This window comes from Schistocerca piceifrons, chromosome 3, assembly GCF_021461385.2.
Source record: "Schistocerca piceifrons isolate TAMUIC-IGC-003096 chromosome 3, iqSchPice1.1, whole genome shotgun sequence".
In the NCBI taxonomy this organism is placed as follows: Eukaryota; Metazoa; Arthropoda; class Insecta; order Orthoptera; family Acrididae; genus Schistocerca; species Schistocerca piceifrons.
In genome coordinates this window covers 344,516,053-344,542,643 of record NC_060140.1, presented here as the reverse complement: position 1 = coordinate 344,542,643, position 26,591 = coordinate 344,516,053, and the positions used below count along the sequence as shown (strand labels likewise).

At 44.5% G+C, this 26,591-nt stretch overlaps 1 protein-coding gene across 1 annotated transcript in view; it reads left to right on the top strand.

The window, feature by feature from the left end:
• The window catches only part of LOC124788647 (heparan sulfate 2-O-sulfotransferase pipe), a 278,514-nt gene that overhangs the window by 27,801 nt on the left and 224,122 nt on the right, over positions 1 to 26,591 (top strand). The gene's annotated exons all lie outside the window — the stretch shown is intronic.

Below are 26,591 nucleotides of genomic sequence, written 5' to 3'. Positions count from 1 at the left end.
GATCGTAGCAAATTATTCGGCGAATTTGTATTCCATTCGTTGCGAATCGTCATGGCTGACGGTGATGGTAAGCGACAAATTCTGCACAAGTAAGCGAGAGAGATAATTTGCGGACCCGCGCTTTCTTCAAGCCCAGAGCGTATCTCCGTACTTACCGCAACCGTCGCTTGGAACCGGCAACAATGCAATCCCCGTCCGCGTCTCGAGCTGCGCGAACCGCTATCGTTCGTGGATCGGACTACAGTTCTCCGTAAATAGTGGCTGGTAAGTTAGAAGTATCGTCCTTTGAACGGAACTAGTGGAACTGTGCTCCAAAGCGTAACTGCGGGAAATGTTAGCATCGTCTGTGCTAGGCGAACAGCAGGAACTGTCTGAGCTGGGTTCAGGCATTGAACTGTATCCTCTGATTGTGGGATCTGAGCTCTCAATGCGTCCGCGCCCCTCGTCGTCTTTTCTAACTGTCGATGGATGGATCACCATCTCCGCCAGCACTACGGGGAAGCAGAACAGTCCCCGGTTGACAACGCTCTCTTTGGCAGCTGGCAACACTATTGGTGGACGAATACGACGCTCAGATGGACGCGGCGCGGAACCAGAAAGATAGTCCCAGTTGGCGAGTGCCATTGCGTGCTGATGCTTGAAACTGAGAAGGAGCGAACGGAGTGGTTGTGACTGTATGGGTAGCAACATCTTGTAGTATTGTTGTGTACCTCTTGAGCTATGTACACAACACTGTCGAAATACTAGAAATGTGGTAAGAACGTATTATGGTTAATGTTTAGTGGCGTAAATATAGTCAACCCAGCCAACTTTACACGATGGTAAAATGTAAATTTGTGAAGCTGGCGCATTCTCTTTAATTGGCAGCAGCTGGAAAAATGGTAAAGGATTCTAACCTGAATACTTTGAGATAAGGAACTAATGGACGGAAATCAATATTTGGTTTTCATTGACATAAATAAATTAGTCCTTGTATTTACAAAATTATCCAATGACACAGAATTACCCGTCAGCTTTAGCCTACGGCGCTAATGCACTGCTTCCTGGACTCGGGAACGCGCGCCGGCGCCGGTTCGAATCCGCTCGGCGGACTAACGACGAGGGCCGGTATGCCGGCCAGCCCGGATGTGGTTTTTAGGCGGTTTTCCACATCCCACTAGGTGAATACTGGGCTGTTCCCTACGGCCAGCCTCAGTTACACGACTCGCAGACATTTGAAAAACGTTCGCATTTCTTCATGGCTTACACTAGATGCAAACAGCTGGGGTACACTAATTCCGTTCCGGGGAGTACGGGGTAGCGAGTGGAAGGGCATCTGGCCACCCTATGCACTCACATCGCCAAACCTGTAGTAACACGACCGATCCCGTGTTGAAGTGGGACAAAGGCCCAAAGAAAATGATGATGATCCAATGACACAGAATTCTGTCATGGTACAGCACTGCCCTTAAGTTACCTCGACAAGGACGAAGGCCTCTGTTATCTGTACATGTCATTGGCCCAAAATCTGACTGACCCATATCCCTGCCGAACCAGTGAACTGCATGCCCGAGAAAAGCATTGTCGCACGGCCTGGACTCGTCGACAAGGAAAACCATGTGCCACTGATCCAAGTCCATTATCAGGTAATGCATTACCTGCAATTTTCGTGTATCTCTGCGCCGGGGAGAGGGGAGTTTGTACTGTTGTTCATACTGAACGCCTTGAAGCCAAATGCATTGTGTGCAACGGTTTAATACTGTCTCATTCGACACAACGTTCCCATTTACTTCCAGAAAGGCAGCGAGCAAGCTGGCCGCGGTGGCCGAGCGTTTCTAGGCGCTTCAGTCTGGAACCGCGCGACCGCTACGGTCGCAGGTTCGAATCCTGCCTCGGGCATGGATGTGTGTGATGTCCTTAGTTAGGTTTAAGTAGTTCTAAGTTCTAGGGGACTGATGACCTCAGATGTTAAGTCCCATAGTGCTCAGAGTCATTTGAACCATTTTTTTGCAACGAGAAATTCTCTTGTATTTTCTTAGGTGTACGTGCGAGTCATAATTTGTAGGGAGCGTTTACAAGCTGGTGTTGTTAGCTGTGGACGACCACTACGAGGCAGCTCTTCAGCGTTTCTAGTATGATAAAAAAAATTAAATATTGATATTTTTCAATTTTTTCAATTTTAATCTAATACTTATAAAGGTGTTGTGTTTCATACTAGAATGTCGTGTTCCCAGATGGCACAGCTTTGCCACGGAAACACGAAATAGGCCGAAGACGTCCGTCTTCTGGTCGGCTCCAGATCGTTGTCAGGAGGAGGCTTTTTTTGATTACGCAAAGGCTCCTATTATTTGGAAGAGAACAACCCGGATTCCTTTACGTAATCAGTATGAATTTTATAATTACCTAAGGGACCTTTAACAATGAACAATAAAAATTGCATTTGCAAATGAAATCATTAATAAATGGGGCGGCTATGAGTTGTATGGAAAACAAGGAATGGCCTTCTGTCTACAACCAGGATGCCGCAGTATTCTCTGTTACAGTAAAGGCTGATTGACATTTATAAAAATAATGTGACATGGAGGTTAAAAAAGGAAAAGAATAGAATAAGAATTTTGGTAAACACTAAATATATTCAAATAATTCTGACCAGCAATTAGGGCTTATTTATAAACAGTATAACTTACATAAGTAATTTTCTGACTATGTTGGTGCGATAAGATTTCAGCTTGTCCTGTGTTCGCTTCTTGGTTCGCGTCTGTATCACAAATTACGCTCATTATCTTTCTGTTTCTTTCGATGCAATTCTTTCACTGTTTAACACTTTTATAACAATAACTTGTCGATTTACGGTATCGAACATAAATTACTTGAATTTTACAAATTAATAACTGTTGTCTGCACGCTGGCAAGACAGCTCATTTTTATGGCTCACAATCGACCTTTTTTAACCTTTCACATTACAAGAAGTAGTGCGATAAAATCTGAAGATCTACAAAAGTTTTTTACTGTCATAGTTTTTTTTAATTTAGATCGAAGCGGAATGCTCAGTTCAGCTTCTGTTAAAATATTTCTCTGACAGCGCAGTCGATGTATTAGCGTTTGCGCTAGATGCGCATCTTTACAGTTACGTAAATTATATAAACCAAATGTCTTTCAAAGACTAGGTCTCATCTTATAAGTTGATCATTTAATACGTAGCTTGGTGAATGCCTTTCCAAGGTTAGTTATAGCTTTCATACGACGGAAAGCGCAAAAATATTACACTTTTATGTCTCATGATAGCGATGGAATCTTCGACTGATGTCGCTGTGTTGTACGCCACTTCGGCCGGCAACTTCCCGCACTGACAAGTCTTCCTCCAGCCCATGACAATGCGCACATAGTATTTTTCTTCTTCATTCTAGCCTTGTACAGTTTGATTACGGGGTCTGCGTTGTTATACGGGTTTTGGAAATGATAGAGACAGTAGGTGACCACCTGACACTACTACACCCGCAGACGGAATTTGTGTAACACCCCCACTCCCCTCCCTGTTTGTGTCTAGCGTAAAGCTGATGTTCAAGAGGGAGATCATTTTCTAAATGGTTGCTTAATGTATCTGAGGCGGGACATGGGAACTAGCCCGGTATTTACCAATTAGGATGTGGGAAACGGACTAAAATCCACATCCACGTTGGTTGGCATGCCGACCTTCGTTGTTAATCCGCCGGGCGGATTCGACCCGGGACTATCGTGTCTCCCCAAATCCTGGAAGTGGCGAATTAATGCACTCAGCTGGTTGGGCGCGTCAATACGTGTACAGTCTGAACACGAAATTTTGAGACTTGACTGTTTGGGCAGTGTACACAAGCCGTATTGTCTCCTTAACTTTGGAGACAGCGTGATCTACTGAAGGGCATTGAGAATGTAGGTTTACCCTTTACTTCCATGACACGGGTGGCTCTACGTAACAATTTCTCGTGGTCAAAACGATATTGCGATGGTTTCCAAAGAAAAGAAAACAAACATCATACAGCCTTGAGTTTAGAACGGAACGCCAAATAAAACATCTTTCAGCCGTCTAATTTCCAAACTGTTATTTTATTGGGCTGCCAATTTCGGCGATTTATTACGCCGTCTTCAGGCTCCCTGACCGACCTGTAGAAAGATTCCAACCTCAGTTCCGGTTGAAATAGGGGGCAGCATTCAAAGATTGATATCTGCAGATTTCTGCTTGATACAGCGATAACTTTAAACATCATCTGCTGACTGTTAGATAAACTTTGAAACGAACCAGTCAAAGATGGATATGATGTTTGAAGTGATGGCTGTATCAAGCAGAAATCTACAGATACCAATCTTTGAATGCTTCCCCCTATTTCAACCGGAACTGAGGTTGGAATCTTCCTAAACGTCGTACACGGGGTCTAAAGATGGGGTAATAAACCGCCGAAACTGCTATCCCAATAAAATAACGGTTTGGAAATTAGACGGCTGAAAGGTGTTTCATTTGACATTCTTTACTGAACAGTCGAGTCCCGCAACCATCACTGAAACGATGGACATACAGAGCCATCCGTTTGATACCAACCTTTTCTCAAGCAGTTTCGTTTTCGTCAGATGCGCTTCAGACGTAACATAACCTTGTGCAGCACCCCGGAAGGCCTCGCAGACACGCCCCCTCGAACGCGCTACTTGTTACGCAATGCGTGGGGGAACGCGGCCATTAGGGATTCTGCAGAACAGGAAGTGCCGGGCCGCAGCGGGGAGCGCGCTCCCAGACCGGTCGCCCGTGACCGCGAACCGCCGCCTCGTTCCTTGAACTCTGCGGGCCGCGCCAACACGGGTACTCGCTCACCCACCAATCATTACGGCGTCGCCGCACCCCACCTGAATCCTCAGCGACCTGCAATAATTCACCTCCGCGCAACCGTTAGGAGCCTCCACGCGAGTGGCTCTACGCCTTCGCACTCCTCAGGCGGAGATCGCCATACAGCAAACAGCACTTCAGCATTACACTTACGGGTGGAACTCATAATGCTGCTGTTTCAATACTTTCACATACAATACAGTTTTAAACGTGGCGTGGCTGTATTTCACCTTGTCTGGTGCCACAGTTCTCTGGTGTTGCTACCTTCTTAGACATCCGCGTCATCCGTGATCGGTTTTAAGGAGTTTCCGACGTCATCTACTAGAACATTTATATATATTGTAAACAATGTCGGTCCTATCACACTTTCTTGGGATACTCCTGAAATGTCCTTTAAATCGGTAGATCTTTTACACTCAAGTTCAGCGTGTTGAATTCTATCTTCGTGGCAGTCTTAAACCCAGACTCAAATCTGGTTCGCTCCTTGACCATTAACAGGAGCAATTGGAGCAATAGTCCTAGTATCAGAATTAGCAAAATGATTTCACCTATTTAACATTAACTTATTTATAATTGGATTCGGAATTACCCTACTAACTATAATTCAATGATGACTCGGTAAGCTCGTATTTTTTCACCAAACAGCAACAGCACTGCGGTCTGTGTCAGATGCCTTTCTGAAGTCTAAGAACATGGAATCAACCTGAGCGACGACACCTACCGCACTTTGTATCTCATGTACAAACAGAGCAAGCTGAGTCACGCAAGATCTCTCTTTGCGGAATCCATGTCAAATTTTATACAGGAGATTTTCTTTCTCCAAAAACGCCGTAATACGTGAGCGTAAAAAGTGTTCCATGATTCTACAACAGATTGATGCCATATAGGAATGTAGTTACGCATATCTGTCCTATGACCCATCTTGTAAACGGGAATAACCTGCACTCTTTATCCAGTCACAAGGTACCTTTGATGTCTCGCGACCTACGATAAACTGTTGCTACAAGGGGAGAAAGTTATTTCGCATAATCTTTGCAGAATCTTATAGATAGGTCATCTGGTACAGATGCCTTTCCCCTGCTAAGCGACTGTAGTTGCTTTTCTATTCCGCAACCAGTTATTTCAATTTCCGCCATTTCGGCGTTCGTGCAGTCATTGAAAGGGGGGATAGTATTACAATATTCTGCGGTGAAACGATTTCGGAAGACCGAATTCTGTATTTCGGCCTTTTCTCTGTCATCTTCCGTTTTGGTGCCGGTATAGTCACTGAATTACTGCATACATGATTTCGAACGGCTTGTTGTGTTTACGTAAGACCAAAACCTCTTAATTTGTATAACGAGATCGGTTGGCAAAATTTTGGTTGCAGAGCTTCCGGTGTTTCGCGTGAGATAAATTACGTATTTTTTTGCATTGCTACTCATGTACTATCGATCTGCACAAGGGTCGCTAGCCCCGCTTTGTCCCTCGAGTCGGGGTTAAAATTCTCATTTCTATAGAATTAATCAGTGCCCTGTAGCAGTCCAATTACTTTCAAAAGAGTCTCAAATCCGGTGAATGAATTGGAAAACAAGCATCGCAGGTAGCCACAACACCTTCTCAAACCAGTTTCTAGCCTCTCCCGTCGATAATCTCCTCCATAAACAAAACAGGATATCATTCCAAAGTTAGAAAGCAGAGCACACACGAAAACGCCACACTTCAAATTTCCTCTGGGACAAACCAAAATACATAATGTCTTTTAGCAGATGCCTCCAAGTCCTCGTTCGGTAAACTACGCATTCCGCTATTTAATGGCTCCGCGCTCTCCTATGCAGCCTCTTCCTGCTGCATACGCATACGCCCACTAAACTGCCCTGAAGACTGGCAATGATTAGCCGTAGTAAAATGCCTGTGCAGAAGAACGCACTGGGGATCTCTTTCGAAATTTCCCACACAGGGAGAACATTTTACTGGTCACTGAGTATCACTGACTATCGACTGCTGAAACACACTCCGTAACATCACCTCCACCACGAAGGGACAAAACTTACCTCCTACATCCCACGAGGGCACGCTGTACGACTTCTTTTCGCCAGCTCCAAAAACCGCGACACGAAATGATTTTAACAATCAGTGATTTCGGGAAATTAGGCTCAGAACGAGAATTAAAACATTTCCATTTGCCATTTCCAACTTCCACTAACCCATAAATGTTTTCCAAAGTTTTTTTTCCAACCAGTGCTGGAAAATCGGTCATCTTTGGAGATGAGGGTAGTCGACCGAGATCACCACCCTGTTACCAAGTTTGGGGAAAACGGGCCCGTTCTATCGAGGCAGGATAAAAATGATTCAAATGGCTCTGAGCACTATGGACATAACATCTGTGGTCATCAGTCCCCTAGAACTTAGAACTACTTAAACCTAACTAACCTATGGACATCACACACACCCATGCCCCAGGCAGGATTCGAACCTGCGACCGTAGCAGTCGCGCGGTTCCGGACTGAGCGCCTAGAACCGCTAGACCACCGCGGCTGGCACATGATAAAAGCTTCCTTCCCTCACATTTCGAAAAGCACCCCTCTCACATATGATAGCCACAGGACAGACACCTACGTGCGGCCAGGAAATGATATGCAACACTCTCCGCTGGCCTTCGTGAATTCACTGGGTTTTCGTTGATAATCTCACCACTCATCCCCGTTTCCGCCTGCGCATTGATGCCTTTCCTGAATACAGCCACCTTGTTAGGAGTGACGTGTCGTAGAGGAGGCGGGATAGATGTTACTAGGATAAGTTGTTTCAGTGTGTTTTACGTGAAGGTATCTTCGAGCACCACTCATCGTGCAATTTAAGAAGACACTCGGTGAAATGGCTGATGGCAGTAGTGAATCGAGAAACATTGCAAGAGCGTTTACTATTTAAGCCTGGTATTAAAGTGTTTCGGGTCGTTACCAAAGTTAACATGTTACGCAGAGTAAACTGATAGTGTTGTCGCCGTTTTATGTTGTGTTTGCAATTCATGGTTTTGTGTCGTGTGTCGTTAACTCGGCGGGCCACGTCTGCTTTCATACACAAAAGCAGACGATAAGATAAACTCAGCGCTGTCTGCTAGCGAAATCAGGCTAGGGTGGCAGAGAGTGAAAGCTATCATTGCCAGTCAGTCATATTCAGTTTGTATCGATTGAGTTAGCTCTCATCACAGACCGCACCGACAATTTTCAGAGAGTGCGCGAATAGTACTTTACGAGTAAGACAGTCACGAAATTATAATTGTTTCCGTCCTCCCCAGTTCCCACAACGCTATGGTATTACAGCGTGTCTTACAACAAGGCCGCTAGCTGCAGAACTTCCTGAACAAGGCAGAGTAACGTGACTGTCATTGTGGCCAACCTCCACAATTCCCGCGGTGTAATTGCCATACAGAAAAATTTTAAATTGTGCTGTCTGCGTTAGATACTTTGTCTTACAGAGCATCCTGTAGCTCCAAGCCGTTACAGACAGCAGTATATATCTAAACAGCAGCAGTATTCTAAACCTATCCTGGAATTGTGTAGTAACGATAGCGCCGGCCGAAGTGGCCGTGCGGTTAAAGGCGCTGCAGTCTGGAACCGCAAGACCGCTACGGTCGCAGGTTCGAATCCTGCCTCGGGCATGGATGTTTGTGATGTCCTTAGGTTAGTTAGGTTTAACTAGTTCTAAGTTCTAGGGGACTAATGACCTCAGCAGTTGAGTCCCATAGTGCACAGAGCAATAGTAACGATAGTGCCACAAAGTGGCGCATATTGCTTCAGTTGACTCTCTGTTCTAATGGAGAGCGGACTGTTACAGGATTAAGACGTCTCGATGTTACACACTCCGTAAGATCTACGTTCACAGCCCAAAGCCAAAGGGCACTGAAAAGCAACTAACCGGAGAATAATGTAATCAACAGTTTTGACTATCTCTCCGATGAAAACAGTGATAGACGCACAGCAATCTAACCGGAAAACTAAAGTACTTCCTGCAAACAACCCGAACTAAAGAAAAACACATCAAAAAAGTGAATCAAAAGCACGTTACCCAAGAAGAACGCATATAGAATTACTTCCTGCAAACGACCAGAACTAAGAGTTCCTTTATTCTCAAAGTAATAAGAACTTGAGAATTACACAGAGTAATGTGTGCCCAAAGTGCCTGAAGCCTTGGCCGGAATCATTGAGTGATCAGTGGGTGCAGTGTACGACGTTCAACAATGCCAATGTGCGAAGAATGACTGTCGAGGCATCAACAGCTCCTGATCGCTATGATATACTGTTTTGTCCCATAAACCAGTTGACGTAGCATGATTTCATAAGTATTCCTGATAATATCAGTCGCAGTTATCGACCCTTGCGATTATGAATGCAACTCGTTCAGTGTATTATGTAGCGTGCCGTCCTCTGTGATTTCATTACTTAGTGGTATCGAACAGGTCGGGTAATCAATAAGTTACGCAATTCATGTCAGACGGAATCAGGTCTTCTAATCTTTGCCTGTGTCCGTGTCCGCAAAATGCTTTAAATCGTCGCTAAGAACCAGATAGTTTTCATTTACATGCGGCATCACTGATGAGAGCGCAAACAAACACAAATCTTCATCTTTCTACAGAGATGTCGTTTGACGTTACTCTTTGCATACGCGTTGATACTATCAGTTAAACATTCATCCAAGCAGACGGGAAGGAACATGTATAATTAAAAGCTCGTAGCTGGCTTGGTACTCCTTCAGATTCCGTGCTACTGCTACTAACTCGACACTGTTGTTTCTAGTATTCAGTCTTATTCAGCATCGCACGATTGTGTATGAAGTTTTTTACTTTCTTGACAGGAAAAGAGTTCAGAAGCCATTCGCGTACCAAGATAAAGTGCTCATACGAAATAAGAATGGAACGCTGTCTCATCACCATGTAGGCTACAAAGTGACAATTATTGAACTATATGAAAAAAAAACCGTAAATTGGTTACAAACTATGGCGTGCACACACTTTATTCAACATGTAAACATCACTAAAGGCATTCGGATTTAGCTTATGACATGTTCGATATTCCAACCATCATTGGCTATATGTGACGCAGACGAATAGCGAAACACTGCATGATCCACTGAAATGTCGGAACATCGATGCTGTCGAAGACCTCCTGACTGGCTGTTTCCAGATCAGCAATGGTTTTGTGGTTATTGCTATACACTTTGTATTCAAATATCCGGAGAATATGGTGGCAAATTGAGGCCCATGTCAGTGGCCTCTGGGTACCCCGGAGCCAGAATGTGGTCTCCAAAGTGCTCCTCCAGGACATCAAACACTCTCCTGCTGCGATGGGGTCGAGCTCCGTCTTGCATAAACCACATCTTGTCGAAATCAGGGTTACTTTAGATAATGGGGATAAATCGTCTCCCAAAACATTCACGTACCGTTCGGCAGTCACCATGCCATCAAGGAATATCGCATCGATTATTCTGTGAGTGGACACTGCACTCTTCATAGTGACCCATTGAGGGTGAAGAGACTTCTCGATCGCGAAACGCGGATTTTCAGTCCCCCAAATGTCCCAATTTTACTTATTAACGAACCCATCCAAATGAAAGTGGGCTCGTAGCTAAACCAAACGGTACAGCGCATACCAATTCCCATCACGCCCCGCGTCCTGACTCAAACCGTTCAGAACTTATTACGATGTCATTTCATATAGTTCAGTAACTGTCACTCTGTTTGTTAACTACGTAGTCCCGACTATCTGCTGCTACGCTTCTCACCAGTTTTGGGTGTCCAGCAATCGAAGTTTGCACGATATTGATGCTTCATAACGAAACAAAGCCGTACACTTCTGCAATAGACAGGGAGAAAATTGAAAGCGCTACACGGACAGGTTTAAGTAACAGCTACCCTCTCTCACATTCAATGTCGTCCACCTCTGACACCGTGCCCTCCCCCCTCCATCCATCCCAACCCCCGCTCTCTCTCTCTCTCTCTCTCTCTCTCTGTCTCACACACACACACACACACACACACACACAACCCGCACGAGGCAAGATGGGATAAAGATACGTGCATAACTTAACACTACAAATAAATTATTTACATAATGTTTTATCTATTTTCAGTCAGTAGTGAGTTTTCTCTGATCACCCTAGTACTAATATATATTGGTAAATGTTATTTTTAGATAAAATTTCCAGAACTAGCTTTATTGGGTGTTCGTATACTTCTCACCGTCCCACGTCTCCTTTGCTCATTCAAAACCTGCTTCCATAATCACCCTGTACAAAAGTGTTGGACAAAATTATGGAAATACTAGAAACCCAACACATTACCATACCTAATACTGTTTAGGGAACCCGTTGTCGTTCAAAACACCTTCTAGTCGTCTCGTAATGTATAAGTACATGCGCTGTATGGTTTTCAAGGAAAAATTTTGCCTTTCTTACAGCATAATAGCGGCAAGTAGGTGACGATGATGGAGGTGGCTAGCGATCACGCGCCCTTCTCTCCAAAGTACACCACAAGGGCTGAATAGTACTGAGATGTGGTGACTGTGGTTGCCAGGGAAGAGGCCTCGTGCTCACAAGACGAGTCCTGGAGGATGCTAGCTATGGGAACAGGGCCCCTGTCTTCTCGGAATAAAGCATCACCATTGGGGAACGCACATTGTCACGTTGTACCATGGGATGGACCTGATCAACCAATATGCTCACATAAACCTTGGCAGAAATGCAACCTTGCGTGGTAGCCATGACGCCCATAGAAAGCGACGATATGGCTCCCAAACCATCATCAAAGCCCCGTCCTGTTTCCTGAATAATCACCTTTTGCAGCGTTTGCAGAGTTACTCACGTTCTGGAAGGTACTGATAGGGATGCTGACCAATGCCGATTTTAGTGCCGTGGCCAGGGGCACTAGGTTTCTCAGTTGAGGATCCATGGCGCGAGCAGCCTGATCGTAGTGGTCCGACAAATACTCGATTGGGTTTAAATCGGAGTGTGGTTCAAATGGTTTAAATGGCTCTGAGCACTATGGGACTTAAGGACTTAACATCTGAGGTCATCAGTCTCCTAGCACTTAGAACTACTTAAACCTAACTAACCTAGGGACATCACACACATCCATGCCCGAGGCAGGATTCGAACCTGCGACCGTAGCAGTCGCGCGGTTCCAGACTGAAGCGCCTAGAACCGCTCGGCCATACCGGCCAGGAGGGGGGTTGGGGGGGGGAGTATAGTAAACTCATCCTGGTGCTCTTCGAACCACGTACACAGCGAGCTTGTCCGGCTGCTAGATGACACGCTGCCGCTGAAAAACAAATTGAATGTAGCGGTTTAACATGATCCACAAGGAATGCCACAAAAACATTTCCCAGATCATAACGCTCCCTCATTCGCCCTGGACCCTTCCAATGATTGTTGTAGAGTGTTTGCTTTCAGATCTTTCACGCCGTGCACGCCAATGGCCATGTCTTCGATGGAGCATAAAACGTGATTCACCTAAAAAGTTCACCTGTCATCACCCAGTGGCCGTCCAACTGCGGTACTAGAGTGCAAGTTACAGACTTCGCAGCCGATGAACAGCAGTCACCATGGGTTCATGAATCAGGCGCCTGCTGGAAAGGCCCATATGAAGCAATATTCGCTGAACGGTCATTGAGGAGACACTGTTGATGTTCTGACGTAACGAAGAAGAAGAACACAAGACCAGAGAAGGCGGTGAAACGAAGTTGGCCAATGGTGTGCTGATTAGGACCGCACCACGATAGGAGCGGCATCTAGCCGAAGCAAATATAAGCACCACTCCTGCCAGCCTCGGCCAGACATTACTGGACAGCATTAGCGCTGCCTAGCAGAGAGTGCTACGAGTCCAGTTATTAGTGGTCCACAAACGGTGTGACAAACTTGCATGAACTCTGACCTAGTTGCATGTCGCCCATCGCTGGCGACACCTTTGTAAATACAAGTTAAGTTAATGGTATTTGCTTGTTGTATAGCATTCCGAGAACGCAATATGCCTTAGGCATCCTATATGACACTAGTGGACAGGACCCCACATTTGGCGACAGGGACTCAACAGTTGGTAGTCCCTTGATTCATCCGGGTGGTCAGTTGCTCAACGGTTGCACTTCTATTCGCGGGTAAACATCTCCGCTGCCATCATTCACCCCCGTCATCTGTGGCCGGCCGCAGTCGCTGAGCGGTTCTAGGCGCTTTAGTCTAGAACCGCGCGACCGCTACGGTCGCAGGTTCGTATCCTGCCTCGGGCATGGATGTGTGTGATGTTCTTAGGTTAGTTAGGTTTAAGTAGTTCTAAGTTATAGGGAACTGATGACTTTAGAAGTTAAGTCCCATAGCGCTCAGAGCCATTTGAGCCATTTTCGTCATCTGTGTTCCGTGGTACACCCAACTGCCTCGGCGTCCGTTTTGGATAGCGCCATTTTTCCATGCAAGGTACAATTTAATCACGGCGGCAAGCGACCGGTTCAAAAATTTCGCGGTTTCTGAAATGCTTCCACCCTTGGCCCGAAAGCTGATGATAATTCCCTTTTGGACGTCAGGTAAGTCCCTCCGTTTTCGCTTTACGACAACGACTGCAGTGTTTACCCGGTAACCCGACACGCTTTATAGACCCTCCTCTGCTGATGCCGTCTCCTGCCGTCCGAGTGGTTGTTGCATGTTGACTTCGAACATAGGCGGTGATCACATTAACGTGACTGGACTGTGTATTGCTCCACTCTCCAGGTGTTACAGCTTCGGCACATCGTTTTCCTGTCAGGGGCATTTGCATTACTGCTGAATAGTTTTCGGGTTCCAGCTCACCCTGCCATTCCCTGTTTATGGTATTCCCTCCGCGATGTTTTGGTGCTCACAGGCTTCGCAAATACGACATTCAGTTCTGCAGTTACTTTTGCAGCTGTCGTCCTCTGTATTTTTCGTCAGAGTCCTGTTCAATGACCGTCTGTCACGACCACACAACACACACACATTCGTTTGCATTGTGACTTAGCGGATGATGTTTTTCCGCTTTCTCTGCATACGCTATAAATCTTCTATATGGTGCTTCTTGTACACTTCAGGTACCTTTGTTGCGGAAGGGTCCACATACGAGTACCAATAATGTGCTCACTTTCGAATTCGCTTAGCACCGACATAATGCACTCACAATTACACGGAGCAATGTTCCGACGACACGCGGATGCTGCGGTCGCAGGTTCGAAGCCTAGCTCGAGCATGGATGTGTGTGATTTCCATAGGTTAGTTAGGTGTAAGTAGCTCTAAGTCTACGGGACTGATGACCTCAAATGTTGTCTCGTAGTGGTTAGAGCCATTTGAACCATTATCCGACGACAACTCACACTTGCAACGTATTGAGGACACTGCACGGGCGGTAGTTCGTTGTCAAATACAACAGCGCAACCTGCAGGCTTGGCTAGCATCAGCATTTATGATCAAGCATGCATTTCTCGCGATGTTTTCATATTTTTGTCCAAACCTTGTGCTTATGGACAGTATGTAAATGTTGACAAACAAAGATGCTAATACACTGATGAAGTATTGACATACCTGCAAAGCCACATCGGGTATGGTGGCTCAATAGTAAGACAGTGAACTTGCATTCTGGAGGATGGTAGTTGAAATCCTCGTCCGGCCATACGGATTTAGGTGTCCCATTGTTTTCCTGAATCTTGTACGGCAAACACCGGGATGGATTCTTTGAGAAATATCTAGCTGATCTTCTTCTCTATTCTTTCACAATCTGAGCTCCTGCTTCGACTCTAATAATCACTTTGTCCACGGGTAGTTAAATCTTAGTCTTCCTTTTCTTTCTTAGTATACAGGGTGGTCCACTGATAGTGACCGGACCAAATATCTCACGAAATAAGCATCAAACGAAATAACTGCAAGGAACGAAACTCGTCTAGCTTGAAGGGGGAACCAGATGGCGCTATGGTTGGCCTGCTAGATGGCGCTGCCATAGGTCAAACTGATATCAACTGCGTTTTTTTTTTAAATAGGAACCCCAATTTTTATTACATATTCGTGTAGCACGTAAAGAAATACGAATGTTTTAGTTGATCCACTTTCTTCGCTTTGTGATAGATGGCGCTGTAATAGTAACAAACATATACGTACGTGGTATCACGTAACATTCCGCCAGTGCGGACGGTATTTGCTTCGTGATACATTACCCGCGTTAAAATGGACCGTTTGCCAATTGCGGAAAAGGTCGATATCGTGTTGATGTATGGATATTGTGATCAAAATGCCCAACGGGCGTGTGTTATGTATGCTGCTCGGTATCCTGGACGACATCATCCAAGTGTCCGGACCGTTCGCCGGATAGTTACGTTATTTAAGGAAACACGAAGTGTTCAGCCACATGTGAAACGTCAACCACGACCTGCAACAAATGATGATGCCCAAGTAGGTGGTTTAGCTGCTGTCACGGCTAATTCGCACATCAGTAGCAGACAAACTGCGCGAGAATTCTGGAATCTCAAAACGTCGGTGTTCAGAATGATACATCAACATCGATTGCACTCGTACCATATTTCTATGCACCAGGAATTGCATGGCGACGACTCTGAACGTTGTGTACAGTTCTGCCACGGGGCACATGATAAATTACGGGACGAAGACCGATTTTTTGCACGCGTTCTATTTAGCGACGAAGCGTCATTCACCAACAGCGGTAACGTAAACCGGCATAATGTGCACTATTGGGCAACGAAAAATCCACGATGGCTGCGACGAGTGAAACATCAGCGACCTTGGCGGGTTATGTATGGTGTGGCATTATGGGAGGAAGGATAATTGGCCCCCATTTTATCGATGGCAATCTAAATGGTGCAATGCATGCTGATTTCTTACGTAATGTTTTACCGATGTTACTACAAGATGATTCACTGTATGACAGAATGGCGATGTACATCCAACATGATGGATGTCCGGCACACAGCTCGCGTGCGGTTGAAGCGGTATTGAATAGCATATTTCATGACAGGTGGATTGGTCGTCGAAGCACCATACCATGGTCCGCACGTTCACCGGATCTGACGTCCCAGCGCATTGTCAATGCACATTGCGAACATTACGGAAGGCGAACTACTCGCTGTTGAGAGGAATGTCGTTACACGTATTGCCAAATGCATTGAGGTTGACGGATATCATTTTGAGCATTTATTGGATTAATGTGGTATTTACAGGTAATCACGCTGTAAGAGCATGCGTTCTCAGGTATTATAAGTTCACAAAGGTACATGTATCACATTGGAACAACCGAAATAAAATGTTCAAACGTACCTACGTTCTGTATTTTAATTTAAAAAACCTACCTGTTACCAACTGTTGGTGTAAAATGTGAGCCATATGTTTGTTACTATTACAGCGCCATCTATCACAAAGTGAAAAAAGTGGTCCAACTAAAACATTCATATTTCTTTACGTACTACACGAATATGTAATAAAAATGGGGTTTCCTTTTTTTAAAAAACACAGTTGATATCCGTTTGACCTATGGCAGCGCCATCTAGCGGGCCAACCATAGCGCCATCTGGTTTCCCCCTTCAAGCTAGACGAGTTCCGATCTTTGTAGTTTTTTCGTTTGATGCTTATTTCGTGAGACATTTGGCCCGGTCACGATCAGTGGACCACCCTGCATACAACAAATTGACAGAGTGTAATAAACAACAAGAAAATGCGGAGAAAATAATAATAATAAAAAACGAAATTGTCAGTTCAGAAGAAAAAGGGGAAGAAGAAGAAAATTAATTTGTCAGTTTTATCAGCAAAGACTCTTCAGCGAAAAATTACTTCTTAGCCTTCCTCCTTATGTGGCCAGTGAAGCAGTAAAATTATTTACGAACCAACGTCTGACTTTTATATGGAAAAATTATGCGGCGGCCGACTAGAGCAGGCAGTATTCAGCAACTACTTGGGGTAGGCTTGCCGGAAGTCGTGCCTTAGATTTGCGAAAGCACGTTTGTCTGCGTCGCGATGTGCGTCGTTAATTCGATATCGCGCTGCGAGTGGGATCGCGGTAACGGTGCCCGCCGGACAACACGGCTATTGCTTTAACCGCCGGCTGCAGAAAAGGACCAACAAGCTGCGCATCCTGCGGGAAGTCCCATGAGTCTTGCAAACGAGTTACGAGCGGCCTGTTTCATGTCGTGGTAAGTAGCCGCGCGACTAAGGACATCCGCAGTAGATTAAGGGCAGAACAGCCGTCGAGCCACGACGCATATACACTCCCTGCCAGTTGAAGATGGGATTCAGGTCGCAGTTGGCCACCGACAGTTTAAAAAGAAAAAAGTTAAATTCTCCATTATGTGTCATTACCGTCCGGGACTAAGTAGGAATACACAGGGTGTTTCAAAAACGACTTTACAATTTTAAAAATTCGTATAAATTTATTGAAAGAAGATATAGAGCTGGGTTTAGCGTTATTTTGTAGGGAAACACATTAAGTTTTTTATCTTAGACTAAAATTGTTCTATGTGGCTTCCATTGGTTATCCTGCACACAGCCCATCGGATGTCAATTCCTCGCCAACTTCCCCGTAGCATTGCCGGTATAACTTGTCAGTGTCGGCGTAAATTCTTGCTCTAAGTTCAGGTAGACAAGCCAGTACAGGAGATACAAACACGATATCCTTGATGAATCCCCGTAAAAAAATGAAAAATAAAAAAATAAAAGCCAGTGGTCTCAGGTCTGGGGAACGTTGGGCCATGCAATTGGCGCGTCACAGCCAACCATTGACCTGGAAAGCTGTTATTGAGAAAATCCCAGACGTCGGCCAGGTAGTGGGGTGGTGCACCAACTTGTATTAAGTAAACATTTCGTTCTTGGTCATCCTCATCGAACTGTGGTATCAAAAATTGTTGTAACACATCCAGGTACACTATCCCACTGATGGTTCTCTTACAGAAAATGCGCAAAAAGTGTCCAGTTTAGGGCTATCATGATTATGTTGCAATGTTCCATGTGGATCTTCACTTCCCTAAATCCTACAGTTATGTGTGTTGGCCTTGCCACTTAAGTGAAAAGTCGATTCACCAGAAAAGATGATTTTGTCCAAGAAATGTTTTTCCTCATGTAGTCGATTTAACACATCCGCACAGAAGTTCTTGAAAGCAATTTTATCAGTGTCTTTTATTGCTTGTACGATCTTCAATCTGTACGGCTTCAAATGCAAACGGTTTCTCAACACACGCCAAACAGTCGTATGTGGGATTTGAAGTTCGTGAGATGCACGCTGGGTCGATTTCGTGGGGCTGTTGACAAAACGTTGGCTCAATCGCTCAACGACGTCATCAGATGTGCTTGGACGACCTGATGATTTCCCCTGTTTTACTGAGCGCCCAGTTTCTACCAAACATTTGTGCCACACATAAACTACTAGGAGGTTCGTTAGCGTACTTGGTACGGAAATAACGAAGAACTGTTCTCGCCGACTTCGATTCTTCAAACCAAAACACACAGCTAGCACGCTTAGAGCCAGTGAAGACAGCCATCTCAGACGTAACTGCCGCTAGCGCACATTACGGTGTAATTCGGCACTAGCGAACTACACGAGACAATACCTAATGTATGAGAGTCATATTTCCCTACAAATAGACACTACAATCACCTCTGTAGGTTGTATGAATTAATTTATATGAATTTTCGAAGTTGTAAAGTCCATTTTCAACAGCCTATAGCATTCTGTTCCGAGAAGTCAGTTTTATTGAGTCTGACACCTACCCGTCACGGAAGTGGGAAAGTGTAGTGTACGTAGCCGAGAGTCGTGTGTTTGGGTATAGTGTCATTTAGCTGCTGTAAATGACTGTCCACTGAACAAGAGGGATGACAAAACTGTTTCATTTCCCTACAATTTACATACAGGATGACGAAACGTTTTATGTTATTCCATCAATCCTCCTGAAAAAAAGAAGCAGTAAACTGCCCAGATTGATATCCTGTCATAAAGCAGGATCACTGCCAATACAGTATTATAACCAAAATTAATACACTTGAGAATGATACTTAACTCTGTCAGAATTGATCGTGAAAATAAAGTTACAAATGAATACTGTAACCTCATTTCATAGGGCCTTATGGAAAGAGCTACCAGTTTATTCAACATTCTCCTTTATTTATGATTTGACGTTCAGGAATTGTACGCCTGTATATCGTTTTCATTCACTGCGTAAGTTCCATTCGTATGACTTTCATCATTGTCTATAATCGTACTGTTTATCCTATGTGCGAAGTGTGTGAGGAAAGTGAGGAGGCTCATTTTTTATCTACCAAAGTTTCTTTCTTTTCTCTTTTTCCCCTTCAAACAACTGCATTGTCCCTTTCAAAGTAGTTCCCTTCGGCAGCTATACATCGGAGTAGTGGTTGTTGCCAGTCTTGGTAGCAGCGCTGAAAGGCCTCAACAGTCAGTGCCTTTTAACATTACTGTCACATTCTTTTGTGTGTTATCTAGAGTACCAAAATGATGTCTTTCAAGACATTTTTCAATTTCGGGACAAAGCAAAAAGTCACAAGGACTCTGGTCAAGTTAATAGGGGGCTGTGGAACAACAGGAATGCCTTCTGAGGTCAAAAATTCGGTGACTGAAGTGGCCCTGTGACACAGGTCATTGTCCTGATGCAGTATCCAGCTGTCTGCAGCGTCTAGTCTCCCTCGATTCATCCTTTTCCTGAGCCTTTCAAGGACATGTTTGTAAAACAATACGTTGACATTTTCTCCTGGGGGAGCAAATTCTTTATGCACGGTACCCCTACTGACAAAAAAGCATATCAGCGTTGTTTTCATCTTTGATTTGCTCATTCAAACTTTTTTCGGTCGAGGAGATTTCTCATTGTACCACTCCTCTCTTCGCCACTTTGTCTCAGGCTCGTACTCCAAATCCCAGGATTCATAGCCTGTGATTACACAACTGAACCATTCGTGGTCATTGGCAATCCTCGCAAGAAGATAAACGCACACATTTCTTCGATTGTCCTTCCGCTTAGTTGTGAGGTTTTACGCCACCATTTTTGCACGAACCTTTCGCATATGCAAATATTTGGTCAAAATTTGATCTTCGGAGAAAGTGTTTAACAGATCACCCATCACCCTCATTGTTAAACTTCGGTCTGATCCCGCAGGAGCACGCACACGTTATTCAAGTTAAAGGTCTCCCTGAGGGAGGCTTATCTTCGACGTGTTCTCGGCCATCCAAAATATATTTGTGCCAGCAAAAAACTTGAGCTCTTGATAATGACTATCCCCCAGGCCTCTTTCAACTTTTCAACTCGGATTCCACAGGTTTAACACAAAACTTGATTGCATAGCGTTGCTCTAAATTCCATTAAATTCCCGCAATACACAACAAGAACACAACTCCACTGACGGTGCTCTCAAAAATCACATGATGGCTGTACAGAATTGAAATTCAGACTGAGCGGCTGGAAGAGATGAACACATCTGTTTACACGAGTAGATTGTCAGATAGCCCGCAGTGTTGCCAGTTTCATTACTTTTCTCACTCAATTCGTATGAGCCATAGATTTACTCATTACAACAATGAAATGCATTCAAGTGAATATACGACTGTGATATTAATAATATTGCCTTCTCTAATTATTTCTTGGAAGCTGATGCCACAACAGACCTTCCAACGAGCGTGCAACTGTGTTCAGGTGTGTTCCCATGAAGAAAGGTATTGTTTGATACAAATACATAACAAGTGGAATCGGATTCGTACACCTTCCAAGGGAACGTTTTTCTCTAAGAATATATACTAAATAAAATCACGTACTAATACTTATTACAAACTAAAGCAGTTATGACCGTAGTCACCAATGCAAACCATTCTTCTAAGGGTTTCTTGAGATTACAACAACAAGTCGCCTTTTGTTTTGTTCCTCAATTTTATTATCCCATTACCGGTTTCAAAAAGCCTAGCAATTCATTTATTGTCTACGGCCGTTGGTGGCGTGGTGTAGCTGTCGAAATATGTATGAACGAAACATGTAGGCACTGAGTGTGGCGAGAATTATTCACATTAGGACATCAAATTTGTTGCGCTATTTACAGTTATTAGTATCCGTTGGTTGGTTGTTGGTGCACACAGTATCCTGGAAAACGTGATGAATATTTTCCAGTGACGTCAATTTTACAGCACTTCACATCCTTAGACAAAGGTAAAACATTCCACGTGCTTTACCAAACGTGTTACTTGTGGCTCAGTGTGTGAAGTGAAGTAAAATTAACGTAACTGGAAGATATTCATTATGTTTGCATAATACTGTGTGCACCAACAACCAGCCAACGGATGCTAATAACTGTAAGTAACGCAACAAAATCGATCTCATAATGTGAATAATTCTCGCCACATTCTCCGCTTACATGGTTCTTTTATACATATTTCCACAGTTACACGACCCCCACACTGCTGCAGACAATCAATAAATATGTACCATCTGATGTTGGATCGCTACGCGGTTCGAAACCGCTAATTGGATAACAAAATTGAAGAACAAAACAAAAGGCGACTGGTTGCAGCAATTCCAAGAAACCTTTAGTCATCACAGTCGCAGCTATCCTCATCCATAATGGATAAAAGTTCCAGTCTTCTTCTTCTTCTTTTTCTGGCCGTATTCAGTAACTTTACGGGGTCGGTGCGTTAATCAAATTTGGCAATGTGAGTGGTAGATGGTGGCCAGATATCTTCCATGTCACCTCTCCTAAGCATTCTTTTTTATCGGTTAAGCCCCTGCGGCACTGTGGGGTATAGGCAGTCTGAGGCATATGTGTGCCTCGTATGTTGCCTAATATCCAGCCATCTGTTTAGTATGAAAATCCTCAGCACAATTAAAGATCCTGATTCTCTTCTATAATGTCTTTCTCCACTTAGACCCACTCATTCTTAAAATTTTGTTGTTAAAAATCATTCTGTCAGTTTACCAGGGTAGGTAGTACGCAGCACACTTCATTAGTGGACCCTGTCAGTTCGGTGAAACCTCTTCGTCCCAGGGCTCGTGAATACTACTTGAAGCACAACGTCGCCGGAAAGCGGGGGAACGCTTTTTCGGTTCCCATGACGTTTTCTATCACCTCTGTACGTTTAATGCAAGGACTTTGAAACATCCTGTATACTTCAACACCTTCATCAGTGTGTTCAATAAATGCCTCTTTAAAGTCTAGACTAATCAGTGAATTAATGTTTTCAGCTATGAGCGTCCATGCTGTTGCGGCGTATTTTCAATTTGCGTTAGGTAGTTGCCCTATTAAGGCATAGTTTTAAATTTTAGACTACCGTAATCCACAAGTGCATTAAAATTATGTGGTTCAGAATAAGAAATCAGAAATCTTTCGGCTACAGTTATTAACTATGCCTCGAAGTCTGCCGGCTGGCGTGGCCGAGCGGTTCTAGGCGCTTCAGTCTGGAACCGCGCGACCGCTACGGTCGCAGGTTCGAATCCTGCCTCGGCCATGGATGTCTGATATCCTTACGTTAGTTAAGTTTATGTAGTTCTAAGTTCTAGGGGACGGATGACCTCAGAAGTCCCATAGTGCTCAGAGCCATTTGAGCCTCGAAGTCTGCATGAAATGAACTCTGCTATTGTGTAAGGGGAAACCATTGTGTGGTCGATTTCTGCCCTAGAAAGGAGTCAGTTTTACTCTGCAGGCCTAACGTCTGTTGTTGTGCACGAGTCCGTTTTGTAGCTCCCACAATAGGCCTGCGCAAGTAAGGCGTATATCTGAACGAATTGTGATGATTTCTGTTACTGCTTGAGTAGCGGTACTACCGTGCCATCTATATTCCTCACTCTTTTGTATTCATTCACCACAGAGGAGAATAATGCAGGCTGTAAAAGCTTATGTCTCGGCTATAGTTTCATTTTCTCTGAGTACATGTATAGTCAGTCTCATCTGCATTCGTCGCCAGCCTTACTAATCGTTCTAATCTGGATGTATATTAACAGTAATTTTTACTGTTGATATCATGACGATCAGCAAGTTGATCTGGTGACTAAAAGGGAAAAAAACTAACTAAATCGGTGTAGGCCACGGCCCAGAGCGTTCAAAAATGGTTCAAATGGCTCTGAGCACTATGGGACTTAACTTCAGAGGTCTTTAGTCCCCTAGAACTTAGAACTACTTAACCCTAACTAACCTAAGAACATCACACACATCCATGCCCGAGGCAGGATTCGAACCTGCGACCGTAGCGGTCGCGCGGTTCCAGACTGTAGCGCGTAGAACCGCTCGGTGACTCAGGCCGGCGCCCAGAGCGTGTCAAGGACCTGAGCTGTGAAGGAGACGTAGACAACTTCTTTCAGTTTCAGGAAGAATAATGAAATAGTTTTGGGATTTTACGTCGAATGATTGTTGGTCTCATTACGTGTTCTGGTTTTCATTAAACTGATAATTAATACATTTGTGTGCTTCATGGGTCAAGGTGCGATTTCGGTTTGCGAACGGGCAAGAGGAGGGAGGGGAAATGCCCTCACTATGCCCCTGGGCTGCAGTCTATTAGCTATCTCTTAGTTTCTGATAGAGGAAGAGTGAGGACCATTCGTTTCCTTTGACTGGAAGAACACGGCAGGTTTCATAACCCGATTTCCCAGAAATTTCTGCCAGTGGAAGAGAGGTCAAAATAAGCGAACACGTTTCTCAGCTTATGCGTAGATACTCGAGCGTTTTTGAGAAAACGGCGGTCAAAGTTGTCGAGGTACTGTATGTGCTTTTGACCTAGGGAATGGTTCAACTGAAGCGGTGGCACAGTTTTGCGTGCCGTGCTCTAATCCAGAATATTATTTTTTATTTTTCGTTTATCTACCCATGTCCGTAAAAGATTACTACACGTATATTTTCCGATGTACACTATGTGATCAAAAGTTCCGGACATCTGGCTGAAAATGACTTACAAGTTCGTGACGCCCTCCATCGGTAATGTTGGAATTCAATATGGTTTTGGCCCACCCTTAGCCTTCATGATAGCTTCCACTCTCGCAGGCATACGTACAATCAGGTGCTGGAAGGTTTCTTGGGGAATGGCAGCCCATTCTTCACGGAGTGCTACACTGAGGAGAGGTATCGATGTCGGCCGGTGAGGCCTGGCACGAAGTCGGCGTTCCAAAACATCCCAAAGGTATTCAATAGGATTCAGGTCAGGACTCTGTGCAAACCAGTCCATTACATGAATGTTATTGTCGTGTAACCTCTCCGTCACAGGCCATGCACTATGAACAGGTACTCGATCGTGTTGAAAGATGCAGTCGCCATCCCCGAATTGCTCTTCGACAGTTGCACATTACGACTCTCTTCAACTATCAGCGGTCTGTCAGTCAATAGACGAGGTCGGCCTGTTCACTTTTGTGCTGTACGTGTCCCTTCACGTTTCCACTTCACTATCACATCGGAAAGAGTGGACCTAGGGATGTTTAGGAGTGTGGAAATCTCGCATACAGACGTATGACACAAGTGGCACCGAATCACCTGACCACGTTCGTAGTCTGTTAGTTCCGCGGAGCGCCCCTCACGATGTCTAATGACTACCGAGGTCGCTGATATGAAGTACCTGAGATTATCGACCGCTAAAACACATCTACATTACATCGAATACTTTGACGGTCGTTTTCTCAGAAGCGATCTAGTATCTACGGATAAGCCGAAAGACGTGCTCGCTTATTTTGCCTCCTCTTCCATTGAGCGAAGTTTCTGTGAAATCAGGTTATGACACTTGGTGCGTTCTCCTCGAGATTTTAACTAAATCCTATGAAGCGCTTCGCGAGACAGCGGTGCGATTTTCACAAACTGTACCCAGGAAGTACGGTCCCTTGCTGCTACAAAGTACCTCGCACGTGACCTCTGTGGACCTTCCGTCTCAATTGTGCGGAATCACAGTGACTGGCTCGTGGACGCGGCCATATTTAAGTGACGGAAGTGCCGTAATACTGTTGCCAAGATTTTATTTGTGTACTGCAACCGCTAACAGCGGCGGACAATGAGCTTGTCAAGCTGTGGACAGCGCAGAGTGGAGAGAGATAAATTTGCAGTGTTGACATCCGCGACTGTGGTTCAGCAACCTCGGCAACAAACCTGTAATGAAGACTGACTAACAGCGGCTACACAGTTTTCATTGATTTGGCTGTGCAAGTCTTTTAAGTGATGTTCGCAAGTTGGATTCTTCAGAAATCTTCAATTTATTCTTTTTAGAGTTCTCTACCTCAATTAGTAAAAATCGACTGCTTATCACTCCGTCGTCGTCTATATGTCCTTCTGTTAAGACCCTTTGTTCTCACAAACGGGTAGAGGCATCAAGTTGAAATTTGTGTCAAATACTAAGGGCTACGGTCAATTGGTGTCGTAAAAAATTTGTAGGGTACTTCCCGTTGACACCGTATCATGAAATTTGGCGAGAAGAAAGGCTTCACCATACAAATAAAGGAAAAATTCCGAAAATTGTTAATTTGTAATTACGTCTCATAAAAAATATTTTTCGCCATTTGTTGTCAGTCTGTCTGTCGATCCTTTTTCTCGTGAACGGGTAAAGGAATCAAATTTAAATTCATATCAATAGAAACGTCTATGGTTCCTTGCTGGCGTAAAACATTTAAGCCTCTCAGCCAAAGCACTCAGAAGATACGGCCATTCATGCTACACACAGGTATTCTGACACATTTATATCTACATCCATACTCTGCAAGCTATTATAAAAAGCGTGTCAGAGGGCACGTTCCATTGTGTCAGTTACTACAGCTTTTTCCCATTCCATTCACGTATGGAGCACATTTACTCATCAAAACCTAAAAACGAAGTAGCGATATACATAATTAAGTTTGCACCTGTACTGACTTGCTAAACCACCCGATGTTACCCCGTTAGAATTCGTATGGAACTACATTGACGAAAAAAATTGCAACACCAAAAAATAATTAATGTCGAGTAATGAAATTTACATATTTAAGTGATTAACATGGCAGGCCCACAGGTTAATGTAAGCACGAGATAAGTCATCGCATATGTGAAATGGTAGCACATTAATAACCGGTGTAGCCGCCCGATTGTTGAATGAAAGCATGCAAATGTGCACGATTGTGTTGTAACGTGCCGAATGTCCGTTTGTGCTATGGAGTTCCGTGCCCATTGCGCCTAATCGTCAGTACGGGGAAGGTTAATGCTGTTTGTGGATGACTCTGGAGTTGTCGTCCGATGATGTCCCAAATGTGCTCGATCGCAGATTGTTTTGGTAATCGAAAAGGCCATAGCAACATGTCGATAGTCTATACAGCATGTTGGGTTACAACAGCGGTATGTGGGCGAACGTTATACTGTTGGAAAACACACCATCGAATGCTTGGCACCATAACAAGTCGAATCACCAGATTGACTTACAAATTTTGAGTCATTGAGCGTGGGATAATCATATAAAATCGCATCCCAGGCCATGACTTCAGGGGTAGTTGCAGTGTGTCTAGCACGCAGACACGTTGTTTGCAGGCCCTCAACTGGCATTCTTCTAATCAACAAACGGGCGTTCCTGGCACCGAGGCAGAACCAGCCTACATCTGACAACACAACAGACCTCCATCCTGCTCTCCAATGAGCTCTCGCGTGACACCACTGAAGTCGCAAATGGCGGTGGTTCGCAACAGGGCATCTAGCTCGGAGTTATCCTTGAAGTAACCAATTTGTAACAGTTAGTTGTGTCACTGTGGTGCTAAGTAGTGCTGAAATTGCTGCTGCAGATGCAGTACGATGCTCCAGAGCCCCTTACATGCCCACTCACTGCATT